Raw genomic sequence first — 15,667 nt, 5'->3', positions numbered from 1 at the left:
CCACTGCTGCTGTAACAAGTCATGACCAAGTTAGTGGCTTCAAACAACACAAATTTACTATCTTGAGGCCAGAAGTATGAAATAGGTCTTGCTGGGCCAGAATCACAGTGCGGGCAGGACCTTCCAGGAGGCACTGGGGGAAAATCCATTTCTTGGCCTTGTCTGGCTTGTGGAGCCTCCTGCATTCCTTGGCTGGTGGCCTCCCTTTACGTCTTCAAAGCTGGCAACGGCCAGATGACTCTTGGCCGCATCACGTGGCTCCCCAGCTGACTCTTCTTTTCCTTCCACAGTATAAGGACCCTTATGATTTCCTTTAGGATCTCCTGGCCAGACCAGGCTAATTTCCCCGTCTCCACATCAGCTGACTAACACCCTCCTCCACCTGCAGTCTGTATTCCACCTGGGATCTTAATTGTCCGCTGCCGTGTGGCCTGTGGTGTGTTCTCAGGTTCTGTGGATTGGGAGGCGGGCATCTTTGGGGAGCTGTTATCCCGCCTACCACATCGGCATCCCCATGGTCACAGGTTATCAGCGCGCCCTTTCGTGGCTCCGTGTCACCTTCCCACTTCTCTGCACCATTCACGCTCACCATTTGCACTTGAAGCCTCGTCTCAGAGTCGAGAGAGCATCATACTCATATGCTCAGCAAAGCTTTCAGAGTAAAGGCCCAGCACAAAGGTAAAGTGACCCTGGGCTACAAAGACGCAAGACTGAAGGCAGTGCGTTGTGAGGGGACCTGGCCCCGTCCGCGCTGCTGGGTGCAAGCAGCCTCCCCGCTGTGCAGAGGGAAGCACCCAGGTGAAGCCAACGGCGAGCGTCCACCCGCTCGGCTCCTGCCCCCAGGGCTCCCTGCTCCTGCCAGGTAACAGGTGTCACCTTGCTAATGAAGGACTCATTCTCCTCACTTATCAACTTCAATTTTAAGTGATTGCTTGAATCAAGGTCATTTCTTGGATCCTTAATACACTGCACGATTGAAGCTGGTTTTGATTAGTCTCCATCACTACAAAAACTGAAAATACGTTTTCCATTTGCTGGTGATTTTCCTCAATAATGACATGGTTGCTCACAAACACCTTTTTAGTCATCCCCAATGTGGAGAGCATTCTGGACCTTTCCCTGAGGATTGCTCCTTTTCTATCTGACGGGAGGTTTTCGTTATCAGAGCCTTTGCTGTGGAGGGGGAACTCAGCAGCTGATTGAGTGCTTTCTTCACTGCAGAGCAGGCCCCTCATTCCCTGGTGGGGGTGCCGGGACAGGAGACCTCTCTCGGGCTCCATCAGGAGGTCAAGTTCACATCCTGTAACCAGCCCAGCGCCCTGTTTGGGGCTGTGAGATCCTGGCCGCTGGCCCCCCTGCCCCTCCTTCTGCGATCGCACGGCCTGTTGATGATACTCGGTGAGTGGGAGCGCCATGTGGGCCCTTCCAGAGGACGGTGCCGGGACTGTGTCCTTTATGAAGTGCTCTGCTAGTCAGCTGCTGTGGCTCCTGCTCAAACACTGCTCTGACTCAATCAGTCGAGAGGGGATTATTTTTTTCATACCCGCAGGATGTTGGAGTATTTTGAAAAGAACAAACCCTCATATTTGCGACAAGCCTCACTGAGGCGGAACAGCTCATTTTATAGATGTCTGCCTCTGAGATATTATTTACCTAGTTAAAAAAGATTCACAACAAATGCCGGGCACAGCCCCGGCTCCATTTCTTGCCAGTCTCAGCGGCAGCGGCTGGGAAGTGGAGGCCTGGGCATGCCAAGAACACAGATGACAAGGGGACCCATGGTGCCACCCTTTGAATGGGATGCTGACATGGCTTTGAGGAAGCCACCGTGGACGCCGTCAGTTGGAGGTGAGTCTGGATCATCCAGCCGGGTCTTAGGAGCGTTAGGGTGGCGTGGGGTAGGGACCACCTCATTCCCCTAGTCTGTAAGCCCTACACCCGGAGGAACCATTCCCGACCTCTGGGTGATGGCAGAGGCCATTAAAATGTGTGGATTTTTGTTTTTGAAACACACCACGGAATTGTCCTGAAGAAGATTTTTGTTTAACATGAGGCTGGGGAGATGGTTCTCGTTTATTAAAACATACATACGCAACAGAACCCGCTTGACTTTGTATTACCAGCATCCGCCTGGAGGCAGGGTTCATGAAGCAAAGGAGATTTTATTTTATTTATTAAAGGAAACACATTTCTACCTGTTTCTTGGCTTCCAGAACAGATACCCCGAAGGATGACTGAGTCCCAGGAGATGAGGATGTGGTCTCGGAGGGGGGAGGGGAACCAGGCCCTACTCCACTCCCGGCGATCAGATCACTCTGTTCCCCAAGGGCCAGGCCACGTGTGTGCCATTCTGAGTGTCTGGCACTTTGCAGGTGCTCAGCAGCTCTTCTGTGAGCAGATGAATGAGTGATCTCATTCAGTCCCCCGACAACCGTCTCCAGTAGGCATGAATATCCTCCTATAAAATCCTTTCTCATGACATCCCAGCTGCCCGTTTGCAGCCATCCTCTATTTCTCTGAGGTTTTGGTTTTATCTGCTATTGGAGGACCTTCGAGAAACGTCACCTGGGGATTCTCAGTCCCAGGGTCTCTTGTGAGCCCCTCTCTGCCCTGTCATGGCATCCTTAATTTCTTCCTGTTGCTGCCCACCTTATTGGCATTCACGGACCGTAACATCTTGGGGGGATCACCTCGGGGTGTGGTGTCTGTGCCCAGAGCTCTCTCCCGAGGCTCACCAGGCTGCCTGTCCTCACGGTCCCTGTTACTGGGTCCTGCGCATACCCAAGCTATGCTGGGAAGCGTGGAGAAGCCAGCAGAATGCCCCTCGCACCTGGGGGGGCGGTGGTGTAGGGGCTCCCATGTGCTCTCTGTGCTGGGAGTCACGTGGCGGGCATTCCCGCAGGCAGGAATAAAGACGCACGGCCAGGGTGCTGCCGGGACCTTCACCACCCCTCCCCAGTGTGAGATACTCACAGGATTATTTTTCAAAGGCTCGTGACTCCTGCAGCCCATTTGCTCAATTGTGACACAAGTTCAGTTGCCATTTTGGAAAAACTATATTAATATGAGAGCTGCTATGGTGTTTGCTTCTCCAGCCTCTCAGTGCACATTTTTTTTTTCCTGTATTTTGACAGTGAATTTCTCCATGCATTGGGGAAAAAATTTCCAATTAAATCCAAAAACATACAGGAGATAAATTAAATCTCACTGATTTCTGCCATCGGGGCAACGCCCCGGGTTCTTCATTTAGTCTGCAAAGCCATAGAATCTTGATTACCATGGAACTGGGTCACTCGGTTGTCAGTGTGAGCGCAGGCTGTCACCCACCAGTTGATGCTGGGGTGATCCAACGGCCCATACCACTGCACTGGCCCCATCTCCCTCAGAGTTCACAGGGATAATTTTCACAGCTACTGAAATCCTCACCACGAGGGCAGTGTTGTCCCCACTCTACAGATGAGGAAGGCAAGGTGGGGAGCTGAGGCACCTGGCCTTGAGTGAACCTGAATTTGAGCTGAGGTCTGATTGTTCAATTAGCAAGGGTTTTTTTTCTAGCCCTTGATTTATGTGGCACATCCCTGAACCCCACCTGTTCCCATTAGCATTGCTGTGTAACAAATTTTAGCAACGGGTAGCGGCAGAGAACGCTGTGGTGTGTTAGATTCTGTGGGTTGGAGCTCAGCATAGTGGGGATCGCCTGTCCACTGGGAACACTCCCGAGCGGAGGGGGACTTGATGGCAGGGTCCAGAATCATCCGAGGCTCCTTCGTTCATGCACCCATTTGTCTGCCATCTGGGTCAGGATGACCAGAGGCCTAGGATTGCCAAGAGGACCACCTCCCTGTGGCCTCTCCGTGTAGCTCGGCTTCCTCCCAGCCAGGCGGCCTCAGAGTGGTTAAACTCCTTACCTGGCAGCTCAGAGCTCCAAGGTGGGTGTTTCAGAGAATAAAGTGAAAGCCTCACGGCCGTTAATGACTCAGCCTTGGAAGTCACACGGCGGGCGTCCCTTCTGTGTGTTCTGCTGCTGAAGTAGTTGTGTGCCAATTTACATCCCCACCTCCCGGGGGGGTAGTGTCAAGGCCACCCTGCAGAAGGGGACTTGGGAGGGGAATCTTGCCATGGTTGTCAGGGAATAGGCTGCCCCTTTACTAAGCCTGGTGAGAGCAAGCCAGCTCGCAGTCCGTCAGCCAAAATATAAACGCAGCCCTGGGATTGGAGTCTTACGGGGGACAGGACGGTGGGACATCTCATTATCAGTCGTCTTTCCTGCAAGCAGTTCAGGTGTACACAGAGAGCCCAGAGGAAGGCAGGATTGTTCTGTCCTTTGTGGCCAACATCTCCCAGTCTGGCTCTTCCAATTTCTGCTCTTGGGGCCCCTTCCCCGTGTGACCACTGCTCTGGAAGTCCCTTGGAAATGGACGCCCTTTCCTTTGGATTTTCCTCCTTGCTTCCCGCCCTGTGGTTCCGTGGTCCTCTCACCCTGGTGTTCCTGTCTTCGTGAGCTCAGGCTCTGCGTAGGGCCTGAAGCTTGCAGCCCCCTCTGGTTCTTCTCTGCAGGGTCTCGGGCCAGTTGGCTCTTTGCCCCGGCCAACACTGGCCTTCCCCGTTGTCTCTGTGTGGGCTTCCTTTGCTGCCTTCAGCACGTATCTCCTTCCCTTTAAAACTGCAGCCTTGGGGAGGGGAGAAAAAAAAATCCCATCTCACAAGGAAAGGGTCTTTTTTATGCTTTTAAGGTTTATTATAATTTTTTTAGCTATTGCCAATGTCCTGATTCATGCTCAGAAGAGGCAGGAAGGTATTTCTCTATTAGAATAGGTAAGGGCAGGGGGACACCTGGGTGGCTCAGCAGTTGAGCATCTGCCTTCAGCTCAGGTTGTGATACCGGGGTCCCGGGATCAAGTCCCCCATTGGGCTCCCTGCATGGAGCCTGCTTCTCTCTCTGTCTGTGTCTCTGCCTCTCTCTGTGTGTCTCCCATGAATAAAAAAAAAAAAAAAAGATTAGATAAAGGGGGAGAAATGGATCAGTTTGCTTGCTTTGACACTTGTTGGTGCCAAATACCTACTTGAAAACTCACTCCTTCCATACTCAGCCAGAAATTACCCTTTCTTGTCTGCAGTGCGGGTCCCCTGTGGGGTCGCACGAGGACACCTCTCGTCCGATGCACACTTCTGTGTGCGTGGAGAGCTTCCTGCCCACCCCACACCTCCCTGGGCTTTCATGGTACCGCTTGGCTCTTTGCTGGTTTGGAGAGAGTCCCCCTGAGGAGGGTTATGGAGTGTGGTGGGGTGGGGTGGGGTGCGGTGCGGTGCAGGACCTGCCCGGCCGACGGGCCAGGGGGAGACAGCCCACAGGCAGTGTGAGGACAGGGTGATGGGAGCCATGGACGAGGGCCACTTCCCTGCCCTTGGGGGGCTCGGAGGAGGGACAGCAACAGCGAGGGCCGGTGGGGTGGTGAAGCCCCCCTTCAGGGATCTGTGCAAGCTCGCCTCCTCCCTGCTGGAGAGACCCGAGGCTTGTGCTCTGAGGAGGGGGCCCTTGGCCGTGGCTTTGCAGGTGCCCGTGTAGTGACAGAGCTGGCAGAGAGGAGGGAGGCCTTACAAGATCTGGCATGGCCAGGGGGCCCTGGGTGCTGGGGAGAGCTGGGGGGCAGGGGCCCAAGTCCCGAGCAGCTGCCGGGGGTGGGGGGAGAAGGGGGAGCAGAGAGGGAGCTGAGGACGCCTCAGGAGGGCCAGCTCTGCCTGGGAACCTGTCCTGGGTCTTTGAGAGGGGCGGTGAAGATTTGCATTGCCTTCAGGTCCCTTTGGGCTGCAGGACTGAGGCTCTGTGTGTGCGCACAGCCCCGGGCTGGGCTGGCATCGCGGCCATCCTGGAGGCCCGAGGGTTGGGGGGCGGGCGGGCGCTCAGCTTAGAGGCCGCCGAAGAGAGTGGGGAGCCCCAGAGAGGTGGAGGCACAGGATGTGGTCAGGGCCCCCTCTGACTGCGGCAGGGAGCTGGGTTAGAGGAGGTGTGGCCGGGGAGAGGGCACTGGGGGAGGCAGGGGCAAGGAGAGAGTGGGGACCGGGGGAGCCATGGCCAAACCCGCAGCACTGGTGACGCTGGGAGGAGGCGGCGACAGAGAGGAGGAGCTGGGGCCACGTCGGGCCCGTGGCCGGCGGACAGGGTGAACGGGATAGTAACTCAGTGGCCACAGTTCTGGCGCAGAGCCACTGCCCGGTAGCAGGTGGCAGCTACCGCTGGAATGATGATGGTGACATTTTCATGTGTGTGACGAACTGGGAAGTTCTGTCCCCATCCTGAGGCCAAGGGGCAGTCTCGGCCTTGTTCACTGCACCGCGGGTGACAGGAGGCAGGAGCCCACTGAGAATCTCTGGAATGAGGGACGGAACGGGGTAGGCCCGTCACTGGCCTCTGGTCCTCAGTCTGCTGTGGCCGCAAGACAGGGCTCTGCCCGGGGGGTACCCCGAGTCCCGAGGAGAAGGCGTCGGGCTGAGAAGCTTGGCTCCAGGGTCCGTCTTCCCACTAGACACACCTCACAGCTTAGAATGTCACGGGAATGTCATTCCTTTGGTCTCAGTTCCCTTAATAGAAATAGTGCCAGGGAGCAGCCCCCAGGGGCTGTGTGTGTCTGCACGTGCCCTGCGTGCTCGCGACCATACAGGCCAAGGGGTTTGTGCGTGTGTGCGTGTGCGTGTGTGAAGCTCTCCTCCGCTTAGCCAGGTCGAAGGTCACGGGATGTGAATATCTTGGCTCCTTAGAGCTTCAGGTTGGAGGTCCTGTGGGACGGCGGATCCTGGATGGCGGCTTTTTAGGGCCTTTTGGACAGGCCCCCCGAGAACCTGTCCTGAGAGCTGGCCTCACCTTCCAGTCATTCCCCTCTTTTCTGAGGGTGAGGGGATTAAGAGGCACAGACTTCCAGTGATAGGTCACAAGGATGAAAAGTACAGCACAGGGAGTATAGTCAGCGCTGCTGCAGTGACATTACAGGGTGACAGAGGGGCAGCCCTTACCGTGGTGAGCATCATGTATCGTACAGAACTGCCAAATCTGCGCTGCACACGAGGCTGGTACGGCACCGTATGTCAGCCATACTTCAATCCTAAGAATTTTTAAAAAACTTGTGTATGGGGGCTCTCAGGGTCTATGCCTCCGGAAACTTCCATCCACACCAGGTGGGCAGCTGAGCCTAAGAGCGGCGCTGTTGGTGTTGGACAAGCCTTGAGGCATCTTATGCAGCCCCGTGCACTCTCTTCCCTACCCCTGGTCACAGCCTTTATTTATAGGCAGGGTTAGTGAGGGTTTCTGGATCTTGGCACATCTCAGTCCAGATGATTCTTCCTTGTGGGGGCCGTCCCGTGCCTTGGAGGACGCTCAGCAGCAGCCCTGGCCTGCACCCATTATGTGCAAATAGCGCCTCCCCTCCCCTCAAGCTGTGACAAAAACGTCTTTAGGGGCCCCTGGGGGGCTCAGTGGGTGAAGTGTCAGACTCTTGGTTTGGGGTCTGGTCGTGATCTTGGGGCTGGGGGGTTGAGCCCCGTGTCAGGCTCCGTGCTCAGTGGGTAGTCTCCTGAGAGTCTCTCCCTCCGCTCTGCTCCTTCCTCCGACTCTAAAATAAATAAATCTTTTAAAAATGTTGCAGATACTGCTAAATATCCTCAGATTCTGCTAAATATCCTCAGATACTGCTAAATTATTCCTCAGCTGGGAATAAAGCAGTTCCCAGCTGAGAACCAGGGTTTGAGGAATAAAAAGCCTTTGAGGTGTGGTCTCTGTCCGTGGGTGGCCCCCTATGCTGTGTCCTGTCTGGCGTCAGGCTCCCTGATGGTGGGCTGTGGGCTGCATTTCTGTATAATTATGGAAGGAGAAACAGGACAGGTCAGGAGCTCACCTCCGTCTTTCTTGTCCCAGTGCTCTTGGCCCCTGATCTCTCTCCTTATTCCTCCTGCCAACCCCCAAACATTGGGCAGATTCCCCCAACAAGACCCATGCCCCAGAGGCAGAGGGTAGGCCTGGGACCACGGGGCTCCTAGCTGGGCAGGCCCGGGAGGGGCCCCTTCGCTAGCTCGGCCCTGCTGCCGGGGTGGTCGGTCTCCGCCCGGGCACCCACAGCCTGCTCCGGCCCCTCCACTGAGTCAGGCTGGTCTGTGTGACCAGTAGGGCGTGGTGGAGGGGACAGCGGATGACCTCTGGTGTTCAGCTCGTGCGGTGTTGCAGCATCTGCCCTGTGCGCTCCAGTGGCCTGTGCGGGGCGGGCCCTGCCGTGGCTCCCTAGGGGGAGGCCATGCCACGAGGACGCTCGAGAAGCTCTGTGGAGAGGCCCACGTGGCAAGGAGCTGAGGTTCCCACCAGCAGCTAGTGCTGGCTTGCGGGCATCTGAATGGATCATCCTCTGGCCCCACCGAGGCCTTCAGCCGGGGGGATGTCCTGTGAGGTCCTGGCTGCACCTTTAGGAGACCTCACGCCAGAACTCCCAGCTACCTTGCTCCTGAATTCCTGACCCACAAACTGTGAGAGATAATAGATGTTGATTGTTGTTTTAAGTCATTGAGTTGCGGGGGGGGGGGGGGGGTAATGTGTTATGCAGCAGTGGATAACAAATACACCTGCCACCGTCACAATATCCACAGGGGCCCTCTGAACCTGGGTTCTATGGAAGATGACGGGAAGATTAATGAGTAATCCCCGGACCTGCCTGAATGACTGGGAGTGGAATATCGCAGCGATTCTCTGCAGTCCTGAGTTTGGCCCCTCATCCTCCTCCTAGGGTCCCCGTCGGGAGGCTGAGGGTGATGGTGCTTTTCATTCCTTATGCCATTTGCCTCCCCTCATCTAGAGGTACAGAGCCTGTGCTGGTGTCTCAGGAGCCAGGTCTGGGCCACGGCTGCCACAGCTGGGGTCACAGAGAAGAAAGGCCCTGGTGACTTGGAGTGATTCAGAATCAGTGGACAGCAAAGGTCAGAGTGAAGGGTTGGTAATGGAAACGAGAGGGGGCTTGGCGGCAGGCCCCAGGGGCAGAGCTGAGCCAGGAAGGGAGGGATGCCAGGAGGAGGACAGATGAGCTGGAGCCTTTGAAGGCGTTGGGCTGGTTGGCCACCGTCCATTTCCCACATTCTGCTGCGTTGCAGGGCGGGCTCCCCGAATTAGAGCCTTCCTGTCAACTGCGAGGGATTCAGTGTCTCTCCATCTGCAGTTTCCTGATGGAAAACCCCTTACGTACAACATCTAGTGACAGCATCCGTCTAGGCCTGGCTGTCGCTGTCCCTGCCCGGTTGCTGCAGTGATCTGGGCACACACTGCAGGTCGCCCGTTGCCTGATTTGTCGGGGGGTGGCCTCAACTACCTCCCGCTTCTCTCTCTGAAAAGTAGCCTCTAGAGTCGAGTGGGGCCTGAAACAGCCTCCTCTGCTGTGCCGGAGCCCTTGACGCCATGATCATTCTCATGCGATGTCCCCTTTCCCTGGCATCTGGAGTTTGATGGTGTGGCCTTTCCTGCCCACCAGGCACGGAGGTGAGTGATCTGCGGTGGGACGCAGGGTTGGAGGGAGAGGCCCCGACTTGAAGCGGGGTTTGATTGATTTTTCCACCCTCTGCTTACCACACTGAGCAAGGCCGGGGTGACTGTCTAGCTAGAGTGACAATCAGACAGTTAAGACCCTGGCACCCGCCCTCCAGGGTTTCCCTTAGTTCATGGAAGGGGAGGAGCAGGGGCTGCGCTCACCGGAGCACAAGCTCCTTTGCTCCTTTGTGCTACTCCCCAAACCCCTGTGGCTCCCTGAGCTCGAGCCTTCCTCCGCCTGACCCTCCGCGGACTTTCCAGCAGCCTCTGCCCTCCTGCCCTCGGGCTTCTGCCGTGGGGGCGGGTGCCTGGTGTTGGACACATCACGGGGCCCCCCACCGTGGTGCCTCCCCAGCGCCTGCCAGCTCCTCAAGCTGAACCATCCTCCCACATGGTCCCCGTGTCCATCCACACCCTGCACCCCCCAGCAGGTGCCCTCCGCATGCCCGTCTCGTGCCCCCAGCGCTCTCTGCCCTGGTGCCCATTGTGGCTCTTGTTCCCTTTTCCATTTGTCCATTGATTACTGGTTTTCCAAGAATTTCCTTAAGAGACCAAAAGGAACGAGAAAAAGATTTCGATGTTTGTATAATGTGCACTCTCCAAGGCATGATCCCAGGCAGGAGCCGCTCTCACCTGGGTTTAAAGGTAGTTCAAGGATCTCTCTCTCTCTCTCTCTCTCTTTAAATTGTGGTAAAAGCACCTAACGGAACATTTGCCGTCTTGAGCATTTTCAAGTATACAGTTTGGTAGGTGTGACCTCCGTTCGCATTGGTGTGCAGCAGACCTCCCGACCTTTTTCACCTTGCAAGACTGAAACTCCATAAACAGTAGCTCCCCCCTCTCCCCCAGCGCCTGGCAACCGCCCTTCTCCTCTGTCTCTCTGAATTGGACAGTTTTGGATGCCTCTAGAAGTGGATTTGTGCAGGCTTATCTCACTGAGCACCATGTCCGAAGGTTCCCCCACGTTGTAGCCCGTGACAGGGTTTCCTGCCTTTTTAGAATTGAATATTACCCCGTGTGTGTCTGTGCGCATCACCTTTGGTTTACCCATCCGTCGGCGGGTTGCTTCCAACCTGTGGCTCTTAAGCCTCGTGCTGCTGTGAACATGGGGGTGTGAATATCTCTTCAAGGCCTTACTTTCCATTCTTTTGAATATTTACCCTGAAATGGGATTTCTGAACCATATGTTTTTTTTTTGTTTGTTTGTTTTTTGGAACCATTATACTGTTTTCCATAGTGGTTGCACCATTTTACGTTCCCATAGTGTACAAGAGTTCCAATTTCTCAACATTCTTGCCAACACTTGATCTTTTCTGTGTTTTTTTTTTTCCTTCTTTCTGATAGTAGCCGTCCTAATGGATGTGAGGTGGTACCTCAATGTGGCTTTCAATTTGCATTTCTGTAATTAGTAACGAACATTTTTTCATATTTGTCTGTGATTTGTATGTCATCTTTGGAGAAATCTCTTTTCCAGTTCTTTGACCATTTTTCAGTCAGGTTATTTGATGTTTTGTTGTTGGGCTGTAGGGGTTCTTCGTATGTTCTGGATACAGGATTTGCAAATATTTCCTCTCATTGTGTTGGTTGCCTTTGCTCTGCTGATCGTATTGTCTGATGCAGTGATGGGGACCTTTGGAATGTCCTAGAGCAGACGGCTCATCTCTTTTGGGGGCCGGTCTTACAGTTTTCATTCAGTCACTCAGTCCGTTAATTCAGAAGGTAACCCGTAAGTCCCCACACTCTGCCGGCAAGCACTATGCTGGGCACCGGGGGTGGCAAGGGAAAGCAGCAAATAGGCACAAGGCATGTGACAAGCACCTGCTCCTCACCTTCCTGGGCTGGCTATGAGTTCAGCCCCAGCGACGGTGGCTGGTGGCCCATTCCCTGACAGCTCAGACCAACCTTGCTCTTACAGCATCCACTTCATGTGGGCGCTGGGTGATAGATGCTCCTGTCCTCTCCAGGGCCAATTCTGAGGTCTTCTCACTGCTTCTCAGGAGGCCCCAGCAGACCCCCTGCTGATCTTTTTCTCCATGTCTCCTCCCTCACTCCTGCTCCCAAGGGATTCGTCCCAGATAAACTACCTGCATCCCAGTCCTGGTCTTAGGCTGTGCCTTCTGGGAACCCCACAGAAGCACCTTCTGCTGCCCAGAGACTTTACACTAGACTTAGGGGAGACGTGTCAGGAAAGCTTCCTTGAGAAAGTGACATTTTTCCTGCAGCTGAAGAAAGGCCCATCATTTGGTGGGTAAAGAGGGTGAGGGGCAGGGAAGCAGTCTGGGCAGAGGAAGCCACGTGTGCAGAGGTCCTGTGGCTGCTGGAGGAGTATGGCTTGTTCTAAGAAGACATCAAAGCCCGCCCCCCCCCCCCCCCCCACTGCCCTCAATTCCTCCAGGTTCCACATTCTTGTCCCCTGGATCCACAGAACCAAGATCCCAGCATGCCTTGCACCACGGTTCAGCTATTTATAATAAAGGGGAGAGGATATCTGAGTGTGACACGTTCCTGTTTCAACTCTGGGGTATTCTGGGGGATTTGGTAGGTGAGTTCCCATTAGAGAGAAGGGCAGAAAAACTCAAGTGATTTGTTTTAAAAAGCAATGCGGTCTGGCCTCTTTCTCCAGGGTAGTGTTAATAGGGAAGAATCAGACAGGTGGTGTGTATAAGTGGTACCCTGGCCCCTCAGCTTGTCTTCCTCCCTCCCAAGACTTCCCATCTCTTGCTCTCAGGGCTCTGGGGCCCAGCTGTCACTGTGGAGGCCTTGCCTGCTTTCCATCTCACCCACCAAGGGGAAACTGGGTCCTCTGTTAGTTTTTGACCTCAGTGATGGTTCTGGTTGAGTCTGCAGGTGTAGTCTTGTAGGGGCCCCTTCCCTCTTGTTCTGCTCCCCTGTCCTCCCCTGGGGCGGTTCTGATGCGGGCTCTGTGGTGGAGCCAGAGAACTTGGAGCAAGGAACCCCTGACTCTCATGTATTGGAGGCCCCAGCGCGCCAGCACTGCCCAGTCTGAGAAGTGACTTTTCTTTTTTTTTTTTCTCTCCATACCTGAAATTCTCCTTTCCGAACCAAGGCTGCAGGAATTACAATCCTGTCTTCCTCTCTACCTGTGTGACTTTGGACAGGTTCCACGAGCTCCCTGTGCCTCTGCTGCCTCATCCCTATGGGACGATAACAGGTGGATGTGACAATCATACCCGGCAAGTGGGCAAGTGCTTACAGCAGCCGGAGCTGAGGAAGTGAGGCCTTTGCCGTTAGGATGGGCAGGCAGGAGGCGGGTTCTGTGCTTTTAGGACCCTGGAGCTCAGTCCTGAAAGGGGAGCTTTCAGATGGGACCCCTACTGTGGGAGTGTTGCCTGAGGTCCAAGAAGTCAGGGAAGTCAGGGCCACCAGCATTCAGGGGTTTACATCTGGGTGCCGCTGTCTGGGAAAGGAAGTAGCATTTCACAAGGAGAGCCTCCATGCTTTTGGGGGAGGTGTGGGTGTGTTAGACGTGGGCAGCTGCTGTCCTTTAAAAAAAAAAAAAAAATATATATATATATAAAGAGAGGGGAGAGAGATGGAGAGGGAGAGAGAGGGAGAGGGAACGGGAGAGGGGGAAGGGGAGAGGGGCGAGAGAAGGAGAGGGAGAGAGAAGGGAGGGGGAGAGGGGGAGAAAGGAGAGGGGGAGAGAAGGGGGAGGGGGAGAGAGTGGGGAGAGGGAGGGGGGAGAGAAGGGAGGGGGAGGGGGAGAGTGGGGAGAGAGAAGGAGAGGGGGAGGGGAGAGGGGGAAAAAGGGAGGGGAGGGGGGAAAGAAGAGGGAGAGAGAAGGGAGGGAGAGAGAGAGAAGAAGGAGGAGGAGGAGGGAGGGGGGAGAGAGGGAGAGGGATCGAGGGGGAGGGAGGGAGGGAGAAGGATGGAAGGAGGGGAGAGGTGGGGAGGGAGAGGGAGGGGAACGGGCTGTCCGCCTGCCCTGACACTGGAAGGCAGCCACTGCCGTGCACACGAAGCAGGGCGGGGTGCCCGCGGGCACATGCGGAGGCACACGCGGGGGGGAGGGGAGGGGAGGGGGGCGAGGGGGCGGGGACCCCGTCCCTGGCGGCGGCGCAGTGGCCCGGCGCGCGGTGATGCCCTGGGTCAGCAGAGGGCGCTGTGGCCACGCGGCTGCCCGCCCGCGCCCCTGGAGCCGCTGCACGCGGAGCAGCCTCCTGGCTGCGGGGCCCTCCCCCTCCCCCCTCCCCCTCCCGCCACCCCGGCCCCCCCCTCCCCCCTCCCCCTCCCGCCACCCCGGCCCCCCCCCCACCCCCCCACCCCCACCCCCCGCAGCCAAGGTGGGGCCGCCCGAGGTCGCGCGGCCTCCGTGGGGGTGGCGCTGCGAGCCCTGTGCTGCTGCCCTGCTCCGGGTCGGGCCCTGGACCCCCCCCCTGGGGCCGTGGTCTTTAGAGGCGATGCCCTCCGGCGCCGCAGACCCTTTCCTGGACGGGCCTTGACACCCCTCGGGCACCTGGACCCCCCCAGGGGCCTCCCCCCAGGGGCCTCCCCGCCAGGGGCCCTTTCAGCCCCACTGCCCAGAGAGGGGCGGGGGGCCCTCGAGGGACGGCCAGAGGGGCTGCCCGAAGCCCCCGCCACCTGCATCGCAGTAGGCTGGGGGCCCCACTCCGGGGCGTCCTGATTGGCCCTTGAAAGTCTGTGGTCAGGATCCTCTGAAACAGGCGTGAGAAGGTCCCGTGGAGGGTTGGGCTAAGGGGCACCCAGTGCCTGCAGCCAGATCTACATGGGAGCCCATGAGGCGGGAGCCCATGAGGCCGGAGTCTGCGGGGAGCCGGCAGGTGCTGTGGGGCCTGCAGCTGGCGGGGGCACTGGAGTCCTCGGGCCTGATGTCTTGGCAGCTGGGAGGAACCTCACTGCTCTGTTGGCGGGGAAGCTGGCCCAGAGAGGAAGGCCGTCCTGTGAAGGGCATCAGCCTGCTCGGAGGTCCTCCCGCCGCCCACCTGCAGGGGACGGCAACAGTGAGCCATAGAAAGTTCTGGAGCACTCCCCAGGGTGAGACCGTCATTTCTCCAGCTGCAGCGTGGCACATCGCATTGGTCTGCAGGCGTCTCTCTGCAATCCACGTCCCGGGCCCAGAGCAGAGCTGACCGGGAGGAGCCCTGGAGCCACGGTCAGTCTTCTTTGGAGGCTGTGGACACAGTGAACATGCCACCCCTTACAGCTCATCTCTGGGGGGCGGCTCCAGTCAGGGGCATGACCTCCATCCCTGCCTGAGCCTCCGTCCCACGCAAACACCATGTTTCCATTAAGCTGACAAAGTAATAAAAACAATTTCTTTCTGAACATGGGGCCAACACATTTATACTTTTAAAGGCGTCTATAAAAATGTCGAGGGTACCAAGAGTGTCCCCCATCCCTGGCCCCTGCCTCCCCGTCCTCTTCCTGGAGGCCACAGTTACGGCCAGCTTCCTGCCAGGCTTCCCCGGTACCCTGTGCAGATGAAAGTGTCTGCGTTCTTCTGTCTCTTTTTAAGCACAAAGCACATTACACAGGCTGTTCTGCACCTTGCTTTTGACTTCAAATATATTAAAAAAAAAAAAATCGGTCCTAGAGACTATTCCATATCACTAGGTGAGGTTGTCTGTCTCCAGCTGAGTAGTGAGGAGCTCATGTCCGGGGACCCTCCTTGCAACTTGAGTCGGGATTGTTCCCTTACTAGCTGGTGACCCTGGGCAAATTATTTCACCATTCTGAGCTCCAGTTTTCTCATTAGAAAAAAAAAAAAAAAAAGCATGATAACACTTATTTCCTGAGATCATTGTGAGGATTCAAGAACAAAAACACTGCACACAGGCTTTGGCATGCAGTAAGCGCTCAGTAAATGGCAGGTATGGACTCATTCCCTCATTTACATTCAATTTTTAACAGCGCAGTTTAAACTCCAAGCGCCCCGCCCCGTGGTGATGTTGTGGAAGAGTCAGGCTCGGGGCCCCTCTTACATCCTGGCTTTGTTACTTGCCAGCTAGCCGTGTGCGCCCGAACAGATGATATAATACCTTGCAGGGTTGTGGGCGGGGCTGTTGAGATCACGGTTAGTTGGGCACAGAGGCACCCGGAGCAGTGCCTGGCGTGTGATGAAGATGATGATGA

The 15,667-nt window shown here is 56.2% G+C and overlaps 1 long non-coding RNA gene across 10 annotated transcripts in view; it reads left to right on the top strand.

Moving 5' to 3' along the window:
• LOC144306423 (uncharacterized) overlaps positions 1 to 14,860 on the top strand; it is a 141,152-nt gene extending 126,292 nt beyond the window's left edge. For 7 of the 10 annotated variants that reach the window (XR_013373554.1, XR_013373551.1, XR_013373559.1 and 4 more), the window contains 3 exons: positions 1,691 to 1,848; positions 8,626 to 9,505; positions 12,621 to 13,110. This is a non-coding gene — a long non-coding RNA (uncharacterized LOC144306423). Of the gene's footprint in view, positions 1 to 1,221; positions 1,399 to 1,690; positions 1,849 to 8,625; positions 9,506 to 12,620; positions 13,111 to 14,415 lie in introns of those variants that run through there. The other 3 variants (XR_013373547.1, XR_013373549.1, XR_013373556.1) reach the window with 3 other exon arrangements.
• Positions 14,861 to 15,667: the final 807 nt, after the last annotated feature.

This window comes from Canis aureus, chromosome 3, assembly GCF_053574225.1.
Source record: "Canis aureus isolate CA01 chromosome 3, VMU_Caureus_v.1.0, whole genome shotgun sequence".
Lineage (NCBI taxonomy): Eukaryota > Metazoa > Chordata > Mammalia > Carnivora > Canidae > Canis > Canis aureus.
Note: the sequence above shows the minus strand (reverse complement) of the source record. Positions and strands in the feature narration are given on the sequence as shown.